Genomic DNA, 22451 nt, shown 5'->3' on the forward strand with positions numbered 1-22451 from the left:
GAAGTCATTGTGTACTTGTGAAACCTAGGCTCTCTCTGCCTGTCTGCCATTGACTAGTCATACTGACTTAGGCAAGTTACATATATGTGAAATGAGATTGGACTTGAAAATTACTAGTATTCTCTGATCTTGTGAGTGTATGTAGCATTCCAATACAGCTTCTGTGAGACTTCATTTCCATTTCAAATGGTTAGACTCAGACTCTGAAGAAGACTGTGTTTTGTGACAGCAAGAGAGTTGAATAATCTTGAGCTAGAATGGCTTTTAGGAGCTATTATAAATAAAAACAAATGAACTATAACATATTTCTTTGTTATGTTACAATGAAGTATATCATCACTGCTTTGCTGAATATTGGATTTCAGATGTATGAAAACATCTGTTACTAAGATATGCACCAGAATGTCTATGTCTTCCTTGCAGGAAACTTTGTTTATAGATGTCTTCTGTTGTTTTAGTGTCGTTAATATGTAGCAGATGCACAGGGAGGGGAGCCGGGGAGAGGATGGAGAAAGCATGCTAGAACACCTTAGAATTTTCCCCAAATTTGAATTTGTTTCTCTTTGAATTTTTATTCTATTGTAACAAATATTGGAGGTCTCGAAGGAACTTAAGCCAGCTTTCTTGCATAGCAATTACATATGTATTAGAGTTAAACAACTCTGTCTTTATCATCGTGGGGTTTTTGACATGCAAGACTATATAAAATTTCATGAGATTGGTGGACTTAATTGAACTAGTTTTACAGAATGAGTAAATAAAAATTAACTGAGTTTATCCCACATGTAAAAACTCTACCTTTTCTTTGCTAAGTAAAGGAGATGTAACCTCGAAAGGAGTTAATTAAATTCCAGAGACTTTCGGTTCCAAGATAATGATTCAAGAAAAACCTACATATGGCAGAAGGATGGAGGAAAGAGATTTTTTTAAAGAACCACATTGAATCCATTATAGCTCAGAAAACTGAGACACTAACTTTTCACATTTCAGTGAGATTTAGTTGCCAGATTTCCAGAGGGAAAGAAAGAATATTTAAAAGTTAATGATTGTTATTTTTTGCATGAAGTTTGTTTTAGATCAAGTCATGAGCATGTTTCAAGGCTGCCATAATATAATATGTCCTATGTTTCATTAGGTGAAAAGGGTAGACTGACAAATTCCCTCATCTTTCAAGACTGTATATAGTCCATCTTCATGAAGACTTTCATGACTTCTGCTGGGAGCAATGTCTCCACTTTCCAAATTCCAGGCGCATTTCATATCCTTCTTATTGCATTGATCACACTATGTGTTATTTTACCATTTTCATATACTTGTTTCCTTACCATTCCTTCCATATTGTATTTAGCTGGTCTTTCTTGAGCACCTACTATGTGTCAGGCACTGTGTTTCCTAACTGGAACATAATCTGTTTTAAAGCAGGATAGATTCTTGTCCATTCTTACAGTGTACAACTAATAGTCCGATGGAAGCGATGCTTGAAGTGCTGATGTCCATGTCTAGAATTCTGTAATTTCACTTATCAAAAACCTGAATAAATCACCACAGTTCTCCATTTAAAAGCTGTCTTTTCTTCCCATCTTTGCTATATGAAGAGACTTGTTGTCACATTTCCAGACAACACTATTAGACGGAACCGTGTCTTCAGGACTATTGAATAAGCTCTTGCAAACTACGCTTAGCAGTCAAGAAGAAACATCTACAAGGGATGAAGGAGTAAAACAATTAGAGGTCACTCCTGCCTCAGACTTTAATCCATACTGAGTGTGTGCTTTCCCTTGGATTTAGGACCAGCCAGCAATAACAGCTCTTAGAATTAATTACCAGAGACTTGCAATTGCTGTTCTACACTTTGGTTTGTTGGGGGCCAATCCCGAATCATATTCCTTTTTCCTTTTCCCCTTACAAACTTTCTAGTTGTCGCCGCCTATTTTTTTTTCTGAGGGAATGCAAACACATTTAAATATAACACATAAATCTGTTTCATTAGTAATCCCATTATGCTTGTCAAAATGGTATGTTTTTAAAAATGTGTACTCATTAGTTTTACTTGTGAATACAGACTGTTGAGATTATTGCATTGCTGACTTTCAGGATGTTCGTTAACTTCCCTGAGCCTCATCTATGAACTAGGGTAACAGTATCTACATTACAAGATTACTGTGATTAAATTAAACAATGTGTATAAAATACCTGGCCTTAAGCCTGGCACGTAGTACCTGTAACTCCCTCTACCTCTTTTTTTCTTACAACATTGCCTGTGATTAGGAAGCATGGAACTGTGCACATGTTTAAGCCTCTCAAAGACGTGAGGCTCAAGGTGAGGGGGAGTGGTGGGATGTTGAAGGGCGAGAGAAAGAGAGAGACACTTGACTACCTTACAGAAAATTTAGGGCAATGTGATTATATATATATTCAGCTTCTAGCTCCTGACAGAGCTCCTAAATTCCCTGTAAATAGGGCTGCTAGGAGAATCTTTTGTTCTAACATTTAGTCTTGGACTCCAGTTTGGATACAGAGCTCCTAAGACCTTTGTAATTTCCTGAGAGAGAGTAGTTTCTGACAAAGAGCTCCTAAATTGACTGGAACTTCCTGGGTGATAGGGACATCTTTTGTTCTAATGACGGGACTCCTGGTGGGCTCCTGAATGGGGGCTGGTCACCAGAAAGACTAAGCCATGATTTGAAACTTGGAACTCCACCCCCGCCCTGCTCATTGTACTGAAAGGAGAAAGGGATTGGAAATGGAGCTGATAATCATGCCTATGATGAAACTTCTATTAAAGAACCAAAAGTATAGGATTGAGAGAACTTCCATGCTGGTGAACAAACACATCCATGTGTTGGGGCGGGTGGTGCACCCCAACTCCATGAGGACAGAAACTTCTGCATAGGGTCCCTTCTGGACCTTGTTCTACGTGCTTCTTCATCTGGCTGTTCATCCGTATCCTTTAGCATATCTTTTATTATATAATAAACTGATAAATGTGTTTCCTTGAATCTGTTAACTGTTTTAGCAAATGATTGCACATGAGGAGGAGATTTGGGAACCTCTGCTTTATAGTTGATTGCTCAGAAGCACAGGTGATAACCTGGACTTAGAACTGGTGTCTGAAGTAGGGGTGGGGGGTCATCAGTAAGACTGAGCCCTTAACCTGTGGGGTCTGATGCTGACTCTGGGCAGTTAGTGTCAGAATTGCTTGGTGGGGAAAAGCCACAGATCTGGTGTCAGAAGTGTTGTGAGTATGAGAGTAAAGGGGAAACAGTGATTGTTTTCTAGACAGGTGATGAAGAGATGAGATGGCCCAGCCCTCTCTCCCCTGATGACTGATGAACTGTTTAATGGTGTCAATTTAACATTGACTTTTATGTAAGTGATATGAAGTCACTATTAGTTATTTGTATTTGTTTGTGTTGGTTGTGTGTGGTTGTCTGTGTTATTCTTACTGTGGCAAATTTCTGTTTTCATTAAAAATCCTCTGTGTAGTCAGTGTAAGATGAAAGGAGATGAAGTTTATTTGTTTGTTTTTTTAGGCAAGTCATCCCTTAGTTGACCTCACAGATTGCAAGGACCTTGTCAGCTTACAATTCCTTATTTTTATTTTTTACGCCTATAGCACCTGGTCTTCCTAGGTGGTCTCCCATCCAAGTACTAACCAGGCCCGACCCTACTTAGCTTCTGAGATCAGATGGGATCAGACAGGATCGGGCTTGTTCAGGGTGGCATGGCCGTAGAAGAGATGAAGTTTAAAGAGCAGGAGATACTGTGGTTTTACAATCTCTTTAAAACGAAATAAGCCACCTGATTTTATCTTAAGAAGTAGGTTGGATATGAGTAATGTATCCTTTTAAAATCCTCATTTATACTAATCAGTGTAATATAAACTGGCTTTTGAATTTCGAAATTAACCAGGTTTTCGTTATATGTTTGTATAAATCTAAGCAGATAAGAATTTTTATTTACAATGTACAATTTTATAAAACTGTCAAGAGCAGACTTCTGCCTCTTCTCCTCCCCTATATGTACAGATTAGGGAGAGAGCTCTGAATTTTGAGAGAATTGAAATTCCCTCTTATTTGGCAGCTTGGTGCCTAGAGGTTCATGAACCTGCTAGGGTAGTAATTCTCAACACCAGTTATATGTTAAAATCATTTGAGTGCTTTTTAAAAAATACTCTGCACAGGCCCAACTCCAGAGCATTCTGATCACTTGGTAAGGACAGAAGAATGCATTGTTTTTCTCAGGGCTGCAGTGAGGACCCAGCTTCCTGTAGAACTGTATGCCCAGGTCTCCCTGCACCCTCTCCTTGCCAGCAGAGTTGGAACCGAGCCAGGGGTCAGTGGCACTGAATTTTCCTCATTGAGCCCCTGGGGACTCAGGACTTTTCTGCTTCCTACTACTTTGGCCCTTAAACTGACTATTCTTAGCAGGACTTATCTGCCAAGGACAAAAGGAAGTTAAGCAGGAACCCTTTTTTTTTTTCCTGAAGAGAATAAATGTTTCTTCAGAATCTGATGGTGACATTATTAATTCAGGAGACTAATCAATTTAAAAGAAAAGATTACTAAGACATTAAAATGTTCATTGTAGAAATTTTGAGAACTATAGAAAAGCACAGACAAGAAACAAAAAAATATTTGCAATCCCACCAAATGGAGAGAGAACCACTGTTAACAGTTTGGCCCTTTAATGACCCTCTATCTCCTCCAGGCAAATGATGAAAATAACAAAACTAGTGAAAAATAAAATTTCATTTATTGAGTATTATTTTGGGCCAGCAAGTCAAGTTGCCCTTAGACTGACTAGAAGCCTAAAATTCAAGGTGTAAAGGAAACTTGCTTTAGGTATTGCAGCTAAGAAACCAATTCAAGATCTACCTAATTGCAAGGTAAGAGATTTTAATCCTTGTGAGACTGATATACTATTTCTGTATTGCTTTAAAAAAAATTGGGTCACAGTCTACATTGGATGGTGGCCATATTTATGACACGCAGTTAGCACAAGAATATTATTTTTACATGTTGTCTTTTTATGATGACATTATTGGGGGGGTCTGTGTTTATAATAATAGAATGCTGCCTGCCAGAATATTTTATTTGACTTTCCAGCTGCAGAAGCATGTAGTGTAGGCTGAGTTCAAAGTTCTTAAATTAGGAATGGGCCTGTGTTCAGTCTTCTTTGTCTCTGGTAAGCAGCAGACTTCAGTTTTTCCTGTGACCACTTGCAGGTGACTGAGTGCTACAAGCACGGGCTGCTGCTGTGACCCCACCAGGGTCACTTAGGGATTTGAAGAAGGCCCACACCCTGTGATTATTAGGAAGTGGTGACCGAAATATGGCCGCCTTTATAATTACAAAGAAAATCTGCCCAGGATTTTATATCCTCTTTTTATTCTTTTCCACTTAAATGCTTGTTTCTCCTGTGTGGAAGGAGAATAATTCTCTTTTCCCTCCTCTGGTTCTTTTGGCTGACCGAATGATCAAATCAACAGGAAACAGATTGACAAGAGAAAATCAAATTTAATCTCGTGCGTATGGAAACTTCACATACCTGAGTAAGTCAGAGATCCCAAATACAAGAGAGATTCAGAGACAGAAAGGGGGATCAAAGTATATAAGACATCTTGAGCTAGGGATGAGGTAAGGTGCCTTGGGGGTTTCAAAAGGTCATTGCAGGATGGTAAGAAGAGCGGACTTTCAGTAATTAGTAGTTTACTGTATTGTTTAGATAGGTCAAAAGAAGTTATCTTGATAATCTCTTATGGGCAAGGCCTTTAATTCACATTCTTCTAGGTAGTTAAGGGGGAGGTTGCACAAAGTTTCTCTTGAGCCTAAAGCTAAAATTGCCTTAAGCCCAAAGTAATCTGCATACCACTGAGACATATCTTGGGGTAGCTTGTTCTGGACCCCCCATACTCCTAACCTTTAAAAAAGAAAATTGACCCTAAATGACACAATTTATATGGAATTGAGTTATAAAAAGCAGAGAAAATATAAGTCTAAATCTTATGTTTCCATAGTTACATTGCATTGTCATAAGATAAAAGTTGGACTAAGGAAAAGTTCTGAAAAGGCGCTCCAGGAGTTGACTGAGATACATGTGGTTATAAAGCCTCTGTTGGGTTTTTTAGTCAGGGGCTAGGCCGGCAGGTTGAACTGGTTAAAGTTTCTCATTGGAAGAAAGGTGTTTTTAATGCTTTGTGTTTAAAGTAAAAATAGATAAAGGAAACTCAGACTGTTGCTCTGTTTGTGTGTGGTGGTGGTGGTGATGGTGGTGGGGCTTATATTTCACCAGTGCCTAGACGCATAATTTGCTGAAGTTGTTCTCTTTGGAAATGTGCACAGTAGTTTTCCCCCCACGAAGATCAATAAACTTAGATTTTAAAGTTTTTGATTTCTACTCCTTTTTAGCTTTCATTTATTTCATTATTTGCTTTGTTCCAAGAATCCTGGAGACTTTCGACAGAGTATGTATTTTACTTGGTCCAAACTTTTCATTTATTTTGCTTATTTAAACTGCATAAATTAAAAAAAAAATGAGCACTAGTTTTTTATTGTGCTTTTGTGATTAGATTACTTGATGAGAACTAGAGTGAGGGAGGGGTGAGGAAATAGTACATAGTGAAAATAATTCCAGCAGTAATGTTTTCTATTTGAAGAGTTTGTTGTTTTTAACAGTAACACTAGACAGTGTGAAGCTGTCCAAACTGTTATTTATTTATTTTCTAAATTTAATATGAACTAAGAAAGGGTAGAATCGAGATTTTGTATAAAAATTTCAAATAGTGATTAATAGTTTCCACTGTAGAGTTGTTACAGATAGGACATCAACGTTGCACGTATTACCTTTAACTCACTTCTCATTGGATCAATGTAAATATCACTCTTAGGGTTGGTAATTGATGATTGTAGATTAAATATATTGCTTTCTGGGGAATGACCAGGTTGGAAAGTTTCATACAGCCTCTCCCCATTTGGATTTATTACAGTTCATCCCGCTGTATTTTTACATATGGCATATGAGTATATAAACAACATCGAAGACATTTTTAGAACTTGTAGCAGAATTTTAGGCAGACCATTGGTGAGGTTTTACCTAATTAATGAAGTTATTAAGCTCATTGATCATTTCCTTAAAAATCTGCTTTATAGAAGAATAGTTACTTAATTCACAAGAAAACAGAGTATTTTTTTGTTCTGTTTTTTTTTTCCCCCCCAGACACCTATTTTCCCCTAACTAGCGGAGAGGTACCATTTATTATCTATGTCATCAAGTTAAAAAGGGCATCATAATAAAATAAAATGTCTAAAGATAAAAAATGAGGTTGGAAAACCTGATCGAATTACTGTCTTAAGAACAAAAGTATAAAATTTTTATTTTTTTTCCTCTGACTAATTCTAGGAAGTATTTGCTCTTAGTCAAAACCGGAACTCTTCATCTTTTTCACATAAAATGTAAAATAAACATGATTTTATTTTCAGACCAAGAGTCTGATTATTAGAGTTCTATTTTTTCTTTCACCTTTCTGTTATTCTTTTAAAGCAGGTCTCCCTGAGGCCAGTCTTCATTAGTTTCGCCCTTATACTGTGCTCACGTTACCAGGGATTGCTGCAGGAGGTTGTTGTTGGGAGCCCTCCTCTCTTGAATTGTGTACAAGACAGCCATAAAAGATAAGATTTTACTGTGGAATCAAATGAAATGGCTTTTCATGAATGAAACTCTTAACCATATTACATTACTTCATGGTAAGAAGGGCAGCTAAATTATGAATGGGGAAAACATTCATGAGAAAAGGTATATTCTGTATTACATTTCTTAGTTACTTATTATGGGACTTGATGACTTCATTAATTTTGGTCCCAGCATATGGTTTCCGATATTAGTAAATTGCTATTATCAATACAAGTGAAATAGTTACTTATTAAAGGAACAAAGCCTGCAATTAAAGCAAAATAAAACACAACTTTAAGACATAGAAACAAAGCTATTTTTGTAACCCAAAGACAAAAAATATTTCAGTGCAGTTTTGTTTTCAAGGAATGTAGCCTCTGAGCAAAGCTGTAAATTCTGTGATCTGGCCTGGGTTCGGTCAGTACTTTTCTCCATCCTTTGGGTCACCCACCTCTTCCTAAGTGAGCCGTTTTCACCCTCCTGTTGCCTAGTGATCTCCATACACTCCTTTCCTCATCAGCATTAGAAAAAGGTTGTAAGATCTGATCAGCTATTTGTCTTCCTTAAGTGGTTATCATACTTTAAATGGAGCTTTTATTTCAGGTGTTACCTATCTTGTAAGAGTTAACCATTATTACTAACATTGATCACTTGTTATGTTTGGCTGTTCCTGTGCTAGGTTTATAACAATCTAGTAGGTAGGTGAAAGTATATCATTTTATGAGATGAGGGCTGTTAACCTCAGTTTAAATAATTTGTTGGAAGCTACATAACTCAGAAGTAGAGGTGCTGAGATTTGAACACAGATCCTATTCTGACCTATAGCCTTTAATCTTTCCTCTGAGCTACTTTGCCTTTGATCTCTAGTTGTGGGTTGAAAGTTGTCCCCTGAAAGATACTGTTATAGTAAGCTTTGTGGTAGGTAGTCTCTGCTAGTGATGCAGGATAGCAAATTCCCCCTAGTGGCGGGGGAAGCCAAGCCCTGCACCGAGAGAAGAGGAGGGTCCTGTGGTGGAGAGTGTAGAAAGAATTCTAACACACGCCCAAGTTATGGTCAAAAGGAAAGTTTGTTAGGAAAGGGGCAACACTTCACAGAGTGTGGTCTCTCAGAGGCAGAGAGTGGGAGAGCCTAAGAGAGATGAAAACAGTGAGAGAGTAAAGACACTGAGAGTGAAGGCACTGAGAGGGACCCTGAGTGTTAGGAGAATTTAGTTTATATATCTACCATTCTTTAGTTCCTGTGAGTTACAGTTTAAAGACTTTGTTTACCTATTTCCTTTGATATGGGCATACAGTGAGGAAGGGGAAGGGGAAGAGTTTGTAGTGTGAAAAGGTAAGAATGTATAGGGTGAAAGGCCTGTGGGCAGTTCCCAGTTTTTATTCCATAGGTCTCTATAGTTTTAGCATAGGGAATGATTATTTATTTATTTATTTATTTTTAGTGTAGGGGCAGCCACTTAAAGACTCTGTTCTTTCTGTTTCCTCTTGACAGGTGTGGGAAATGGGTTGTTCCAATCCAGCAGAAATCTTCCTTTGTTCTGCAGGTGTCCTCCTGGCCTGGCTGTAGAGCTGATCAGCATATTGCAGTCTTTTTAGCTTGATTTAACATTTTAATTCTCTTGCCTCCTCTCTGTATTACTAGGATTTAGACTAGAATGCCCACTTAACTGACTCAATCCATTGTTGCCTTTTTGGTGGCCCTAGGTCATCTAGATACATATTTTATGTTTTCTGGCACATATGTTATATTTTAATGATGTTTCTGGACTACAGCCACCTCTTACTCTCTACCTCTTGGGAAGAACATTCAATATTACAAATATTATTGATAATAGCTAAAACATATAGATATGAAATTGTTATGTCCTTTACATAATCATTTAATCCTCATAAAACTCTGTTAATCCTAATTTCTAAATGAGGAAACTGAGATTCAGTGAAATTAAATGATTTGCCCAAGTCCCAGTTGGTAAGTAGTGAAACTGGCATTCTGGCCTGGGCATTCTGGCTTCAGCCTATAGGGTAACTTTCTCCACGATGCCTTTCATCCTGTGTCTGCTATACCATGTCTAGCTCCACTTGTAAAGTTTCTCACAAAGAAGAATGCAGTTGGAATGAACTCTTTTCTTAGCTGTTGTGAGGTGATATTGCTATCCCATAAATCCTTTACAGATGCTATAAAGTCTTGTTATACTTGCATTTTCTGGATGTTGCCATCACTTGATGACTCTTAAGTTCATTTTCTCCGTCATGTCACTCATATAGAAGAGGAAACTGAGGCCCAGAAAGTTCAACAATGTGCCCAAGGTCACAAAGCTTATCTGTTTTATAAAGTAACAATGATATATCTCGATATTCTTGCCATGAATTAATTTTTTTTTCCAATTAAGCTTTTTAGATAACCTGGAGTGAATAAAAAGCTTGACTTTTTTCCTCTGGGGTTTCCCTGGGGCTGGCAAAAATTTTTTGAAAGGTATTTATTCCAGAACTTGAGAAATTTGGCAAAATTAGGCAAAACTCCATCAGTTATTGGTGCTACTTACTCCAGTTTTCTTCCTTTTCCATTCTTGCAGATTCCTCCTTGCTTTGACCCTTACTCCCTTATCTGAGTCAAGATCCCTGGTCTGTATACAAGCTTTCAGAGCTTGCATGACTTTTCTGGAGTTTGTGCAGTAGTGGTCTGCTAATGTGGGGTGGAAGCGACACAAGCTAGAGTTGTTTGGGTGACAGTTTTGGTGTGTGCAGATTGGTGGGTCAGGGAACTGTTTGCTGGTGCTGGAATGTTTGAAAGCAAAAGCAAGTTTCTAAGTAACCCCAAAATAGATTCATGGACAAGATAGAGAAGCTAATACAGATGTTTCTTATTTTTTTAAAAAAGACCTAAAAACCTTATGTAACTACTCAGAGATTTAAATGAATTTCATTAGGTCTTCACGTTGCTAAATGACTTGTTTATTCAGCCATCAGTGCTTTAGTCTTGCTGACTCTAGTGTTTAATTGCATTTGTTATATGAACCATTTTGTGATATTCTTCAGCCATGCAGAAGATATTCAGGCATATAATAGAGTATTTATGTAGTATTTAGGTAATTTCCAAAATGCAAGCTTGGTGCCAAGTGTGGATTTTAAATTTTAAACAATATATTTAACATGATCCCATTTGGGGAGAGGGAGATGTGTCTCTGTGTGTTTGTTTATAGCTCATGTCAGTGATTCTCAAACTTTGGCACATGTCTTCTGGAATCATCTGGAAAGCATGTTGAAATATAGATTGCTGGCTCTCACCCAAAAAGTTTCTTATTCAGTAGGTATGGGTTGGGGCCTGAGAATTTGCTTTTCTAAAAAGTTTGCAGATATTGATGCTATTAGCCTGGAGACCACATTTTGAGAACCATTGTGGTTCTCAAAGAGAAATATAGAAAAAAAATCTACAACAGTAAGTTGCTATAATGTTAACAATAATTATCATTTAAAATTTTTTTGAGGTTTTAGTATTTCTGTTGTAGTAACCACATAGTTTCCGTTGTCTTTTGCCATTATAAAAACAAAGCATCAAGAATTCATCGCTTTGTGTCCTTGTTTTTATTTGTCATCCCAAGATGTGAGCTCTCAGAAGGGCATATTTGTCACTTGGGGTTCTTATTTCATTCTTGGTGCTAAACAAATGGTAAGTTTTTAGCAGATTCTCAATAGCTCTGATGCAAGACAGGGCAAATTCCCCAGAGTGCTGGGAGACCAAGCTCTACACAGAGAGAAGAGGGTTCTTCGGCAGAGAGTATAGAAAGAATTCAACACACACATGCCAAAGTTAGAGTCAAAAGGAAAGTTTTTGGAGAAGGGGTAACACTCCATAGACAGAGTGTGGTCTCCTCTCAGAGGCAGAATGAGAGAGTCTAAGAGGAACTCAGAGAGACAGAGGCAATAGAGACTAGGACAATGAGGGAGACAGAGTAAAGACACTAACAGTAAAGGCAGTGAGAGGGACCCTGAGTGTTAGGGGGGTTCAGTTTATATAACATTCTTTTAGTTCCTGTGAGTTATAGTTTAAAGATTTTGTTTACCTATTTCCTTTGATATGGGCATACAGTGAGGAAGGGGACGGGGAGGAGGAGTGTGTAGTGTGAAAAGGTAAGAATATGTAGGGTGAAAGGCCTGTGGGCAGTTCCCAGTTTTTATTCCATAGGTTCCCTATAGTTTTAGCATAGGGAATGAATGAATATTTATTTATTTATTTTTTTGTGTGTGTAGGGGCAGCCACTTAAAGACTCTGTTTTTCCTGTTTCCTCTTGACAGGTGTGGGAAGTGGGTTGCTAGCAATCCAGCAGAAATCTTCCTTTGTTCTGCAGGTGTCCTCCTAGCCTGGCTGTAGGGCTGATCGGCATATTACAGTCTCTGAATATAGCTTGATTTAACATTTTAATTCTCTTGCCTCCCCGCTACATTAGCTCAATTAGTTAGAATATCAAATTCTTTTATGCCACATCACTTCTTTTAAGACCCCAAGGGATCCTATTTTATGATTACAAATTATATTTGAAATCCCTTTGGAAGAGGAAACCCTCCTTAGAATCTGAAAGAAGAGTACAAAATCTGTCTGAGGCAACAAAGTAAGTCAAGGCCAAAACAATAATTGAACTCTCTTGACCTTGGAATAAACCAATCAGCCACCACCATCACCACCAAAAAAAAAAAAAACCACATACAAAACAAAACTCGGCACTGAATTTTCACTTTATCATGTAAAGGCTCTCCACAGTTTGGCCCTCCACAATTTTAGGAATAATGTGTGCTTAACACAAAGTTTCAAGAATGCTGTGTTTTCCTGTGAAAGAATAGCAAGTATAGTATGCAAATACGTGTTTCATTGGTATTTTAGGAAGGCCCTCTCTTAATTTTAAGTAAAGTTAGATGTTGGCTAGTTGAGAATACACAGGATTTAGAATCCAGAGAACTAGTTTTTAGGTCTGATTCTGTCAAATTTTAGCCCCTTGGATTAAACCCTAGCAAGTAGATGGGATTAATTTGCCCTGTAAATAAATGCCTTGGATTGTCACAGTAATCAAGTGTGCCAACACTCACAAAAGCTGGTGTGTTCTGAACAGTGAGATCACTACCGCCCCTTTCTTATTCCCAGTGCTGTGGTCTGTTATGGAAATTTATATAACTTCTGGTCCTTTTGCTTTAGAGAAGGTCATGGCGAAGTTTGGCAGATCCACATTCTTTTTGTCTACCTTCCCATCCCACTCAGCCAATTTGGCAGTAATGCTTTTAGCCTTTGTATGAACTCTGAAGTCAGACAACTTTAGGAAAAGCAAGATAGTTTTTGAACAGTGTTTTCATGATAACGCCATAAGTTCTTTTCCAATTACAGGTCTCCAGGAAGTTAAAGTAGTTATGGTCTCTATGGAAATCCATGAATCTGTTGTATAAAAAAATGATCTCTCACCTGAGGAATTTGTTATTTCATTGTTCATGCTTCTATTAAGAAGCTAAGGAAGTACGACTTTTTGAGTTCTCCCTTATAAGTTCTTATGGTACTTCATAGTTTCAGATAAGCTGACGCTTAATTCCTCTACTTCCTAAGTAAATACTCCATAATAGTTTGATGTATGTTGGTGAAAGTTTCAAAATAAATTGTGACTTTTTCCAAGAGAGGGGTAATTTTGCTCTGTTTTCTAGTTCTCATAGCACCTGGCCAGGCTTCGGGCACATGTTCATTCATTTTATCCTTCAAAGTACAAAAGGATACCCTTCACAAAAGGTATCATCTTTTTAAGTGTTGCAGTAGGCTGTAAACCAATTTTTAATTCCTTTTCTTTGACTTGAAAGTTTAGTAAGTCTCGTGTAACAGTTTACTTGTCAGCCATCCTTCATCTGTGGGCCCTTGACTGTTATCTGTGGTTTTCGGGATTCGTGCTATCATGAAGGTTGGCTAGGGCTCACTCATGTCGTGCTTTATTCCTGCTAGAGAAGTAGGTCAAAAGGTAAAACCAGGATTCTAGAATATAGTTTTTAACATAAAATATACTTTAATCTTTACAAAGCAGTTAATAGTTAAATTAATTCTGAGAGCCTTGTACCTTTTTCTTGAAGAGCTGCTTGGTTAGAGAAATTATTTTCTTTTGAGTTATTGCTTGTGACATAAGCTTGTACTGGAATGCTTACATGATCAAATTGTTTGTAATCTTGTGTTTAACTTTTATGTTATTTATAGTGTCTGTGATCTTACATTAAATTCTTCCTCAACATTTCCATTGTATAATGGTCTTTCTAAGTTCACCTATAAAATATGAGTGTGACCCAAATTATTCTGAAGTTGAAGTTTAGGACTCGTTGTCACCACTATTATGATTTTTTGCTAATATCTTTTTAACATTGTAACTTTTTGGATGGTTATCTTATGAGATTTAACACTGTAGGGGAGGAAAATAATTTTCCCTCTATCCTTTTGAGTTCTTGGCTGAGAGAAAAATATGGGAAACTCCCTGAGGTGGCCTAAGCTACCACCTTAATACCATTTTAGCTAAAGACAAAAGAAAGGCTTGGGGGATGGGGGAGGACAGTAATGGGAGGTTACCAGGAACAGCAGAGTATAAACAAAGGTAAGGTTTCTTATGCAGATTTAAGTTCCTGCCATCTCCATGAAAAGTTTCTTATGATTGAGAGTAATCTTTTTCTTCCTGGTATGGTGAGGGGGATAATCTTACAAATGGTTATTTCCTGTATAAATGTAAATATCCCATAAAAAAAGTAACTTCTCTGTTTTCCAAGCTTCTCCTGCATCTGCTGTTTTTCAAAATAATCCTTTGCCAAAGAGACATATTTTGGGTGGCATAATCTGTAGCCTTCAACACAAGTGGCTTTAGTTAGACCAGAGAGATACAATTTCTTACTTTGTACTGTTTTCATATTAAGATGTCTTGGACAGCAGATGCAGAGCAGCAAAGAGAAGGTATTTATAGAAAGGCCTTTTACTGCTTTGTAGTCTAGGTGTAGTGTAATATACATAGCAGGATAAAATGAACTCTGAATTTTCTTTTTCATTTCTTCCTAAGAACCACTTTGGTCAGTGAAGTAGAACTAATTGTGGCTTCCGTTTCTCAAAGTGTCCTTTGGTTGTGGCCTCTGATGTATTGAGAAAGCTGGTAGTGTCAGGTTCTAGTTGGTTCATTTGACTGAATCCCCACATTTTTAGCTGCTTGAACGTACTGTTACCATTACCCTAGGCCTCCTGGGATTGTCCTGATTCTCTCCTGTTTTTTATTCTGACTACTTTGAAAATATTTCTTTGAACTTTATCTGGGATTGGTTTGGATTGGTATTGGGATTGGAACTTCATACATTTTAGAGGATAAGAAGCTCCAAGAATATGTTTACACAAAATAACCGAGCTGTAAAGAAGCATATACATACACGAGTGTTGTTCATTTTGGGTCATCAAACCATACTGTGCAAAGTCTGACAAGGATGGGAAGAGCCGGCCCAGCTTATTAGCTCACTGACCTTGGTTTATTTCCCATGCTTAAACCAGCCTGGGAAATAAAAACCTGAACTTCTCCAGAGATTTACAGCTTTCATATATTGCATTTTCTCACAGCCTGTACTTTGTACATTATACCTGATAAGATTATTTTAAACTGCCTTTCTCTTTAAAGCTTATCTTTTATGCTTCACCTGGCTGATGATTATTAGAGTTAAAACTGCTTGCCAGTGTCTGTCTCTGGGGTGTTTGAGATTGAGAATCCTCATACTCCTTGTTTATGCCAAGAGTCATCTTGCCTGGGCCAGCCTCTCCTGTATCCTCATCATCCTGTTCTCTCTAGGAGAAATCTTACTCCTTTATCTGTCTCAGTACCCAGAAATTACAAAAGTTGGGAATTGTCTGTTCTCTTATAAGATTGTTTATTGTGGTAAAATATACATAGCATAAAATTTATCATTTTAACTAGTTTTATGTGTATAATTTAGTGGTATTAAGTACATTCAAAATGTTGTGCAACTGTTATCATTTTCACAATTTTTTCATCATCCCAAACAGAAGCTCTTTATCCATTAAACAATAACTCTCCATTACTCCCTCTCCTAGGTCCTGGTAACCTCTACTCTACTTTCTGTCTGTATGAATCTGAGTATTCTAAGTACTTCATTTAAGTGGAATCATACAGCATTTGTTTTTTTGTGTCTGGTTTATTTCACTTAGCATTAATGTCTTCAGGGTTTATCCATGTTGTAGCATGTGTCAGAATTTCCTCTTTAAGGCTGAATAATATTATATTGTGTCTAAACACCTCATTTTGTTGATCCATTCATTCATCAGTGGACATTTAGGTTGCTTCCATGCTTTGGCTATTGTCCGTAATGCTGCTCTACACATAGTCGTATAAATATCTGTTTGAATCCTTGCTTTCATTCTTTTGGATATACAACCCAGATGTGGAATTGCTGGATTCTGATTACATCTTAAGGCACCACTTTCAGGTCTGACTAGAAGGTGTTCTTCATCTGAATATATCTTAGTTTACGTAAGCATTTTCCAATTATTACATACTAAAATTATAAGTAATTTTTACACCAAAGAAAGTTTCAGTTTTCTTCTTATTTATTAGTCCTATGCTTTTCCAGTCAATGTGTAATTGGAGAATGCCCTTCAGGCAAGATGCAGACAAATGGGTTCTAAGAAATTTAGTTGTCTCCCCTTACTCTCTCTTTTGATTTCTATGGGTTTCAGTTACTTGTGGTCAACAGCAGTCCAAAAATATTAAAGAAAAAATTCAGATACTTAGAAAGCTAGAGACCACATTCACATAAGTTTTATTACAATATATTGTTATAATTGTTCTCCTTATTTGTTATTACCGTTAATCTCTTACTATACCTAATTTATAAATTAAACTTTATCATAGATAAATATGTACAGGAAAACACATAGTATGTATAGGGTTTGGTTCTCTGTGGTTTTAGCCATCTCCTGGAGATCTTGGAACGTATTCTCTGCAGATAATGGGAGACTACTGTATACCAGGAGATAAATTTAGGAACTCCTGGAACTTTACAAGAAGTGAATTTCTTGGCAGCCTTATATTTTAACAAAAAATAAACAATGTATTTCTTTTCAGAATTAATAGGAACTTGGACATGATCACTTTAATTACATGTTTGATTTTGACATCTTTATTATAATATGCGCAGTTTACACAAGGATATTATAAGTATGGCTGCCTCCTCTGGTGCTATGAACACATCAGCTTTTCTTAAGAGTTAGGTTAAGGGCAGGCTAGAAATAACTGACATCCTTAATAAATATTGCTATTTGCAGTACTGAATGGATTTGCCTTCTCATTTGCTTCTCTCCTAGCCAAGTATCTTCTTCATTAGTAATTTCCAGAGCAAATTGGCAACTAAGTGTCTTTAGTAAGTGTCTCTTAGCCTCTCTAAGAGATAACACTGTTTGCCTTTGTCATTATTCTGGTGGCCACCCTATTCTTAGTGAATGACTTCAGTTAATCAAACATTTCTTAATTAAGCATTGAGGTAATAAACTTTGTTTAAATGCATTGTACACATACACAGACACTATTGATTATCTGCCCCTGCCCACAGAAATGTGTTTATGTTCTCCTAAGTAAAGTGCATAGGAAATCTTTTGCTCCCTGAAACTCCCTCTGGAATGTCTCTTTAAAGTGATGGCGGAACCATGTTTATTTACTTTATGCTGTCTAGTAGATAGTCCTGCTCTACACAAAACAATATAATCTTATTCAGTATATAGCTTTAAACATCATCTTTATTCTTACCTTTTCTACTTAAATTCTAATTGGCATCTCAAAGTTAGCATGTTTAAAACCAAACTCCTGATTTCCCCCCACCAAACTAGTTCTTCCCACAGTTTTCCCATTTTAGTAAAAGGCAACCACATTCTTCCTCTTGCTTAGATGTAAAACATTGTTTTCTCACTGATTTTTCTTACCTGCCCACCTCACATCAATTCATCAGCAAATCCTTCAGCTCTAGCTTCAGAATATGTCCTGAGTAAGACTACTTAACATCTCTGTCCCCAAGCATGCACTTGCCTCAGTGTTTTTGTACTTGCCAGTCTCCTTACCTTATTATTCTTCTCCCACATATCTGATGGATAGAATTGAAGCATTCATTGATTTTTTTTCCCTTTGGAAAGCATGTTTGAAGGGAAGAGTGAATTTAATTTGATTCTAATACCGAGTTTTAGAAGATAAATTTTCTTAAGAGTATGTCTATCTACTGTCTTCTTAGATGTACATCATAAGGTGTAGGGGAATTCAGTTAACCCAGGTTTTCTAGGAATTTGTTGCGATCACTTCTGAACCAGCTAAGTGTTCGTTTCGTACCCATTTACAACCAGCAATAAGAGGAAACAGTGCATCAAATATAATAATAATTATCATAAGTATATTTCTGTCTACACATGGGAGATGTTGCTGCTTAACAGCTTTCTTTTAAATTCTTTTTTTTTTTTTCTGTTTTGCCCTTTCTTATCCACCCCTTCTTAGAACATAGTGCTCTCTTTCCTATAACTCTTTGCCCTTGTTCTGTGGTGTTTGTAAGGGAGACAGATATTTTTCCTTTGGGCGAAGAAAGAAAGAATATTTAGTTCAACATAAATGCAAGCTTTATATAAGAGGGTCTGTCCTCAGTAGAAATATTTTTATTGCTTATAGACTTTTCATTTTACCTGCCAAATCCTATTACTTGAGTGACTAAAAATCTGCAGAGTTTATTTTTAAAAGTACTGCACTTTTATTGATTAATCCAGAGACTAGGAGAACAAAGCACAGTAATACAGACCTTTAACATATTTGAGAGCATCATTTGAGCTAATAGCATAACTTATTGCAAGTGTAAGACTATAAGTTGTGCAGAAAATCCAAAAAATGTCTATTGTAAGCAGCTCTAACAAGTATTGTAATTAGTGGCAGGAAAACATTACAAATCAGGTATGGACCCTGTTGGAACCTGTGTGTGTGCATTTTCTAAACATGTTAATAAATGGTATCTCAAATATTATGTAATTAGAAATATAATCTCTGCTCATGATGCTTTCAGTTTTAACAAACATTTATTCAGTGATCTTGAGATTTTTTCAAAAGTGTTAAATAAAAATTTTAAAGTTCTAGAATTATATTTTAAAGTAAACAATTTTTGAGCATCTTCATCTGTTAGATACTGAGGTAGATGCAAAAGATACTGCAGGATTGAGACATGGCTGACCTAGAAGAACTTAACTGTGTAAAATACTGGTTATTATCTTCCTGAGCCTTCTAAGCTAGATGAATCTTGGGGAAAGATTTTTGAGAGTTTTGCCTTCACTGACAACCAAGATCAAAAATGAGGACTGCTAGCATATTCCCAAATGAGACATTGGTAAAAGGTGACTGGAGCATTGGAAAAGTTGGGAAAGGGTTAAAGAGCTTTTATATGAATCTTCAAGTGTAATTTGTGGAAGATTTTGGTTGGCTGCCTTTTTGTCGTTCCTTATTGTCTAAGTGGGTTATTTGAAAATTTGCGTTCCTTAATGTAGTAATTGTGAAAGGAGTCACCCCTGTTCACCATATATCGCACAAATATGAAAAAATGTAGACTGCCAGCCACCAAAATAATAAAGAAATAAAGAGGGACTGATGTCCAGCAGCCTCCAGGTCTCTGGAACAGGGAAGATGTAATGAGATTTCCTGCTCTAATGGCAAAGACTTATTGAATTCCAGGGACATTCTTGACCTTACTGTAGTTGATGAGTCTCTCTTAATTGAAGTCTCCTGACTCATCCACTCTGTTTTTTAAATTTGTTTTATTAAAGACTTGAAGAGAATCACTGGTTATTTTTTAAAATTGTGAAGTAGATATCCAAAAGTATATAGAATTTATTATGTGCAATTAAAGGCTAATAATGAAAATGAATACCCACGTACCCTCCATCCAGCTGAGGAATCAGATTACTTATACTTTAGAAAAAAAGAATGAATGCAAGGAGTACTGACTGCCCTTGCAATAGCCTCACTTTTCTGATTTTTGTGTTGATTATTCCTCCACCTTTTTTTTTTTTAAACAATTTTACATTTAACTATAGATTCCTAAACAGTATGTTATTTAGTTTAGCCCTTTTAGGGGAAACTTTATGTAAATGGAATCATACCAAATGTATTATTTGGAGACTTGCTTCTCTCAACATTATGTTTTTGGGATTCATCCACATTGATGTGAAGTGTAGTTTATGTTCTTGCATGGCTGTAAAGCATTGCATTGTATGGTTCATCACAGTTTATTTTTCCATTCTCCAAGTTTGTTTCTTTTCTGTTATTGGGAAAACAATATAGACTCCAAATTCAGCAAGTTAACTTGTTATTTAAAGCTTCAAGATTGATTCCTTTTTGGCTAAATCTGAGTCTGAGCTGGGAATTTCCAGGTGGTTCGCTTTCATTAGCGGGAATACTAGATGTCCCCATTTCTGGAGACCAACTAGAGAATAAACTGGCTTTGATTTCTCCAGAGATTGTTACGCTTGATTCTCTTAGGTCTGGAATCAAAGCCCTGTTCTTGGAGGGTCTTGTGGATGAGCCCTTCCCTGTGTTCACCACACCCCTTTTAGGGCTGACCTCCCTCCCTCCCTCCCTCCCTCCCTTGTCTCCCTCCCTCCCTCTAGAAACCCATATGCTTTAACTAGAACCAGGCTAGTCTCTAGAGCACAAGAAGACACTGAGTTTTTCTTCTTGCTGCACTTGGCTTTCCAGGGGCATTCTCCGCCACCACCTTCCCGTTTCTCATCAGTTATTGTGCTGTTGCATTGTACTTCCTACCGAGGTGAGTCAATTAAGGGGTACTCCCAATGTCTAGTTGTAAAATATCCCTGTGGAAATGACCAGAGCTTTAATAAAACTCCAGCTGGTTGTATTTATTTTCAGATTTGGAAAATTTTCTGGAAAGATCGTTCTAAGTGGTTACTGGTGTTGTTGTTATGGTCCTGTGACAATTTTGAAAATAGGTCTCTGAATATGAGTATGTTTTTCCTTCTTTGTAAAGTAGAGAGTATGTATTTTTCTGTATTAGCTGTTTATTGATACTTGAGATTTGTTTAGCTTTCCTTAAAATGTGTTCCCTTGAACTCTGATGTTAATGGTTGTCATATAGGGAAAAATGATTCTGCAGTAAAATTAAGTTAAATCTTTTTATTTTTTATTTTTATTTTTAATTTTTTGCTGCAAGACTTCTCAGAGCCCTTGATATCCTCTCATGCTTCGTGGACATTTAAAACGTTTGGTTATAGAACCCACTCCCCCCTTTAGTGTATCTTACAGTAATAATCTTTCTCTGAATACTCTAGGAAAGACACCATTAATGTATTTTCTATTGTTTACGTTGGTTCCATCTACCTAGATCTCAGGATTGCAGTGGAATTTTCTTGTACCTTAAGAAATGTCTATTTATCTTGACAGAGTATGTGAACCTTTAAGGGCAAACTTATTTTTAGTTCATTTCAATTTAGAATTGAAGCCAAACAGAGGGGTGTGTGTGTGTGTGTGTGTGTGTGTGTGTGTGTGTGAATGAGAGTAGGGTGAAGAAGTAGTTTTGTAAATTGATGGGAAGAATAAGATGTCAACTTTTAAAAGATATTCATTGCCCTTGGAATTATATTTCACAAAAGTAGGAGAGTAACACAAAGGGCCTAGACCAAAACTATCTTTTTGTGAATGTCCACAAGCAGAGAAAGATTGTGTGCATAAAACACTAATGAAAATGATTGTTCTTCCCAATGATTATAGAACAGAAAGTATTCTTTCCTCCTTTCTTCCTTCTGCTCCTCTCCTTTTCCCCCCTCCCCCGCTTTTTTTGATAAGTGGGGAGGGATGAAGATGAAGATGCCAGAGACACTGACATATCTGTTTATATCTTTTTTTTTAAGACATGTTTTGTGATAGGTGTGCACCCTGCTAATTTGGGTGTATTAGATCGATTTTATTTTGTACCTTGTTGGAGTATGTTTTCTTCTGTTGTTCTCTGTTCTCTTGGCCTTAAACATGTAAAAGAGACTGAGACTGAAATGATAACTACATCTAATTACACTTTTTTAACCAAAATACTAAAACAAAAACCATAGAAACTCAATTCTGAGCAATTGAAAATTGGCTAGAATCTTTATCTAAAATAATTCCCATTTCAACAAAAAATTTTTTCAGCTCTACCTGAGGCTCATGTTTCCTTACCCATACATATTTTAATATGTTAATTTCCCAGATAACTGGAACTTATTCCTTCAAACACCAGTCTTTAACCATTATGCCTTTCCTCCCTGCTCTGTCTTAAGCTCTGAGAGGCCAGAGGCTGCTGGACAGGATCATGAGCATTCTTTATTTTCTGTGTAGTGAAAGGAGGAGTTTGTGTTGTTCTCAGCTTCCTGTCTCTTGTCACAGTTGTTGGGCTGTCAGGAGACCCTGTCCTGCTGTTGCCTCCCTTCACAGGCTTGCCTCTTGGCTGTTCTATCTGCTATGTGCTGGAAAACTAGATAACAAAGCAGATCAAATTGGAGTGAGTTAAGCACCCACAAAATGAATGCATTAGGAATGGAGACATGGCTGACCCCTTGGGGCTGTTGAACATCTATTTCTGGTGCCCATAGCCTTTCTTCTGGATACAGAAGGGTTGAGATCCCTGGGAAAAGGAGTAATCACTATTTTCGTACCGTGTGAAACCTCGATGAGCCTTTTGGAAATTTATGCTCTACTAGTTTGCTTTCCAAAACTGAATATGAACCC

The 22451-nt window shown here is 37.0% G+C and overlaps 1 protein-coding gene and 1 pseudogene across 1 annotated transcript in view; one reads left to right on the top strand and one right to left on the bottom strand.

Annotated features, from left to right (window-relative positions):
- The window catches only part of KIF13A (kinesin family member 13A), a 177225-nt gene that overhangs the window by 36421 nt on the left and 118353 nt on the right, over nt 1–22451 (top strand). The window lies entirely within an intron of this gene.
- LOC111741617 lies at nt 3608–3736 on the bottom strand (annotated as a pseudogene).

This window comes from Pteropus vampyrus, unplaced genomic scaffold, assembly GCF_000151845.1.
Source record: "Pteropus vampyrus isolate Shadow unplaced genomic scaffold, Pvam_2.0 Scaffold80, whole genome shotgun sequence".
Taxonomy (NCBI): Eukaryota; Metazoa; Chordata; class Mammalia; order Chiroptera; family Pteropodidae; genus Pteropus; species Pteropus vampyrus.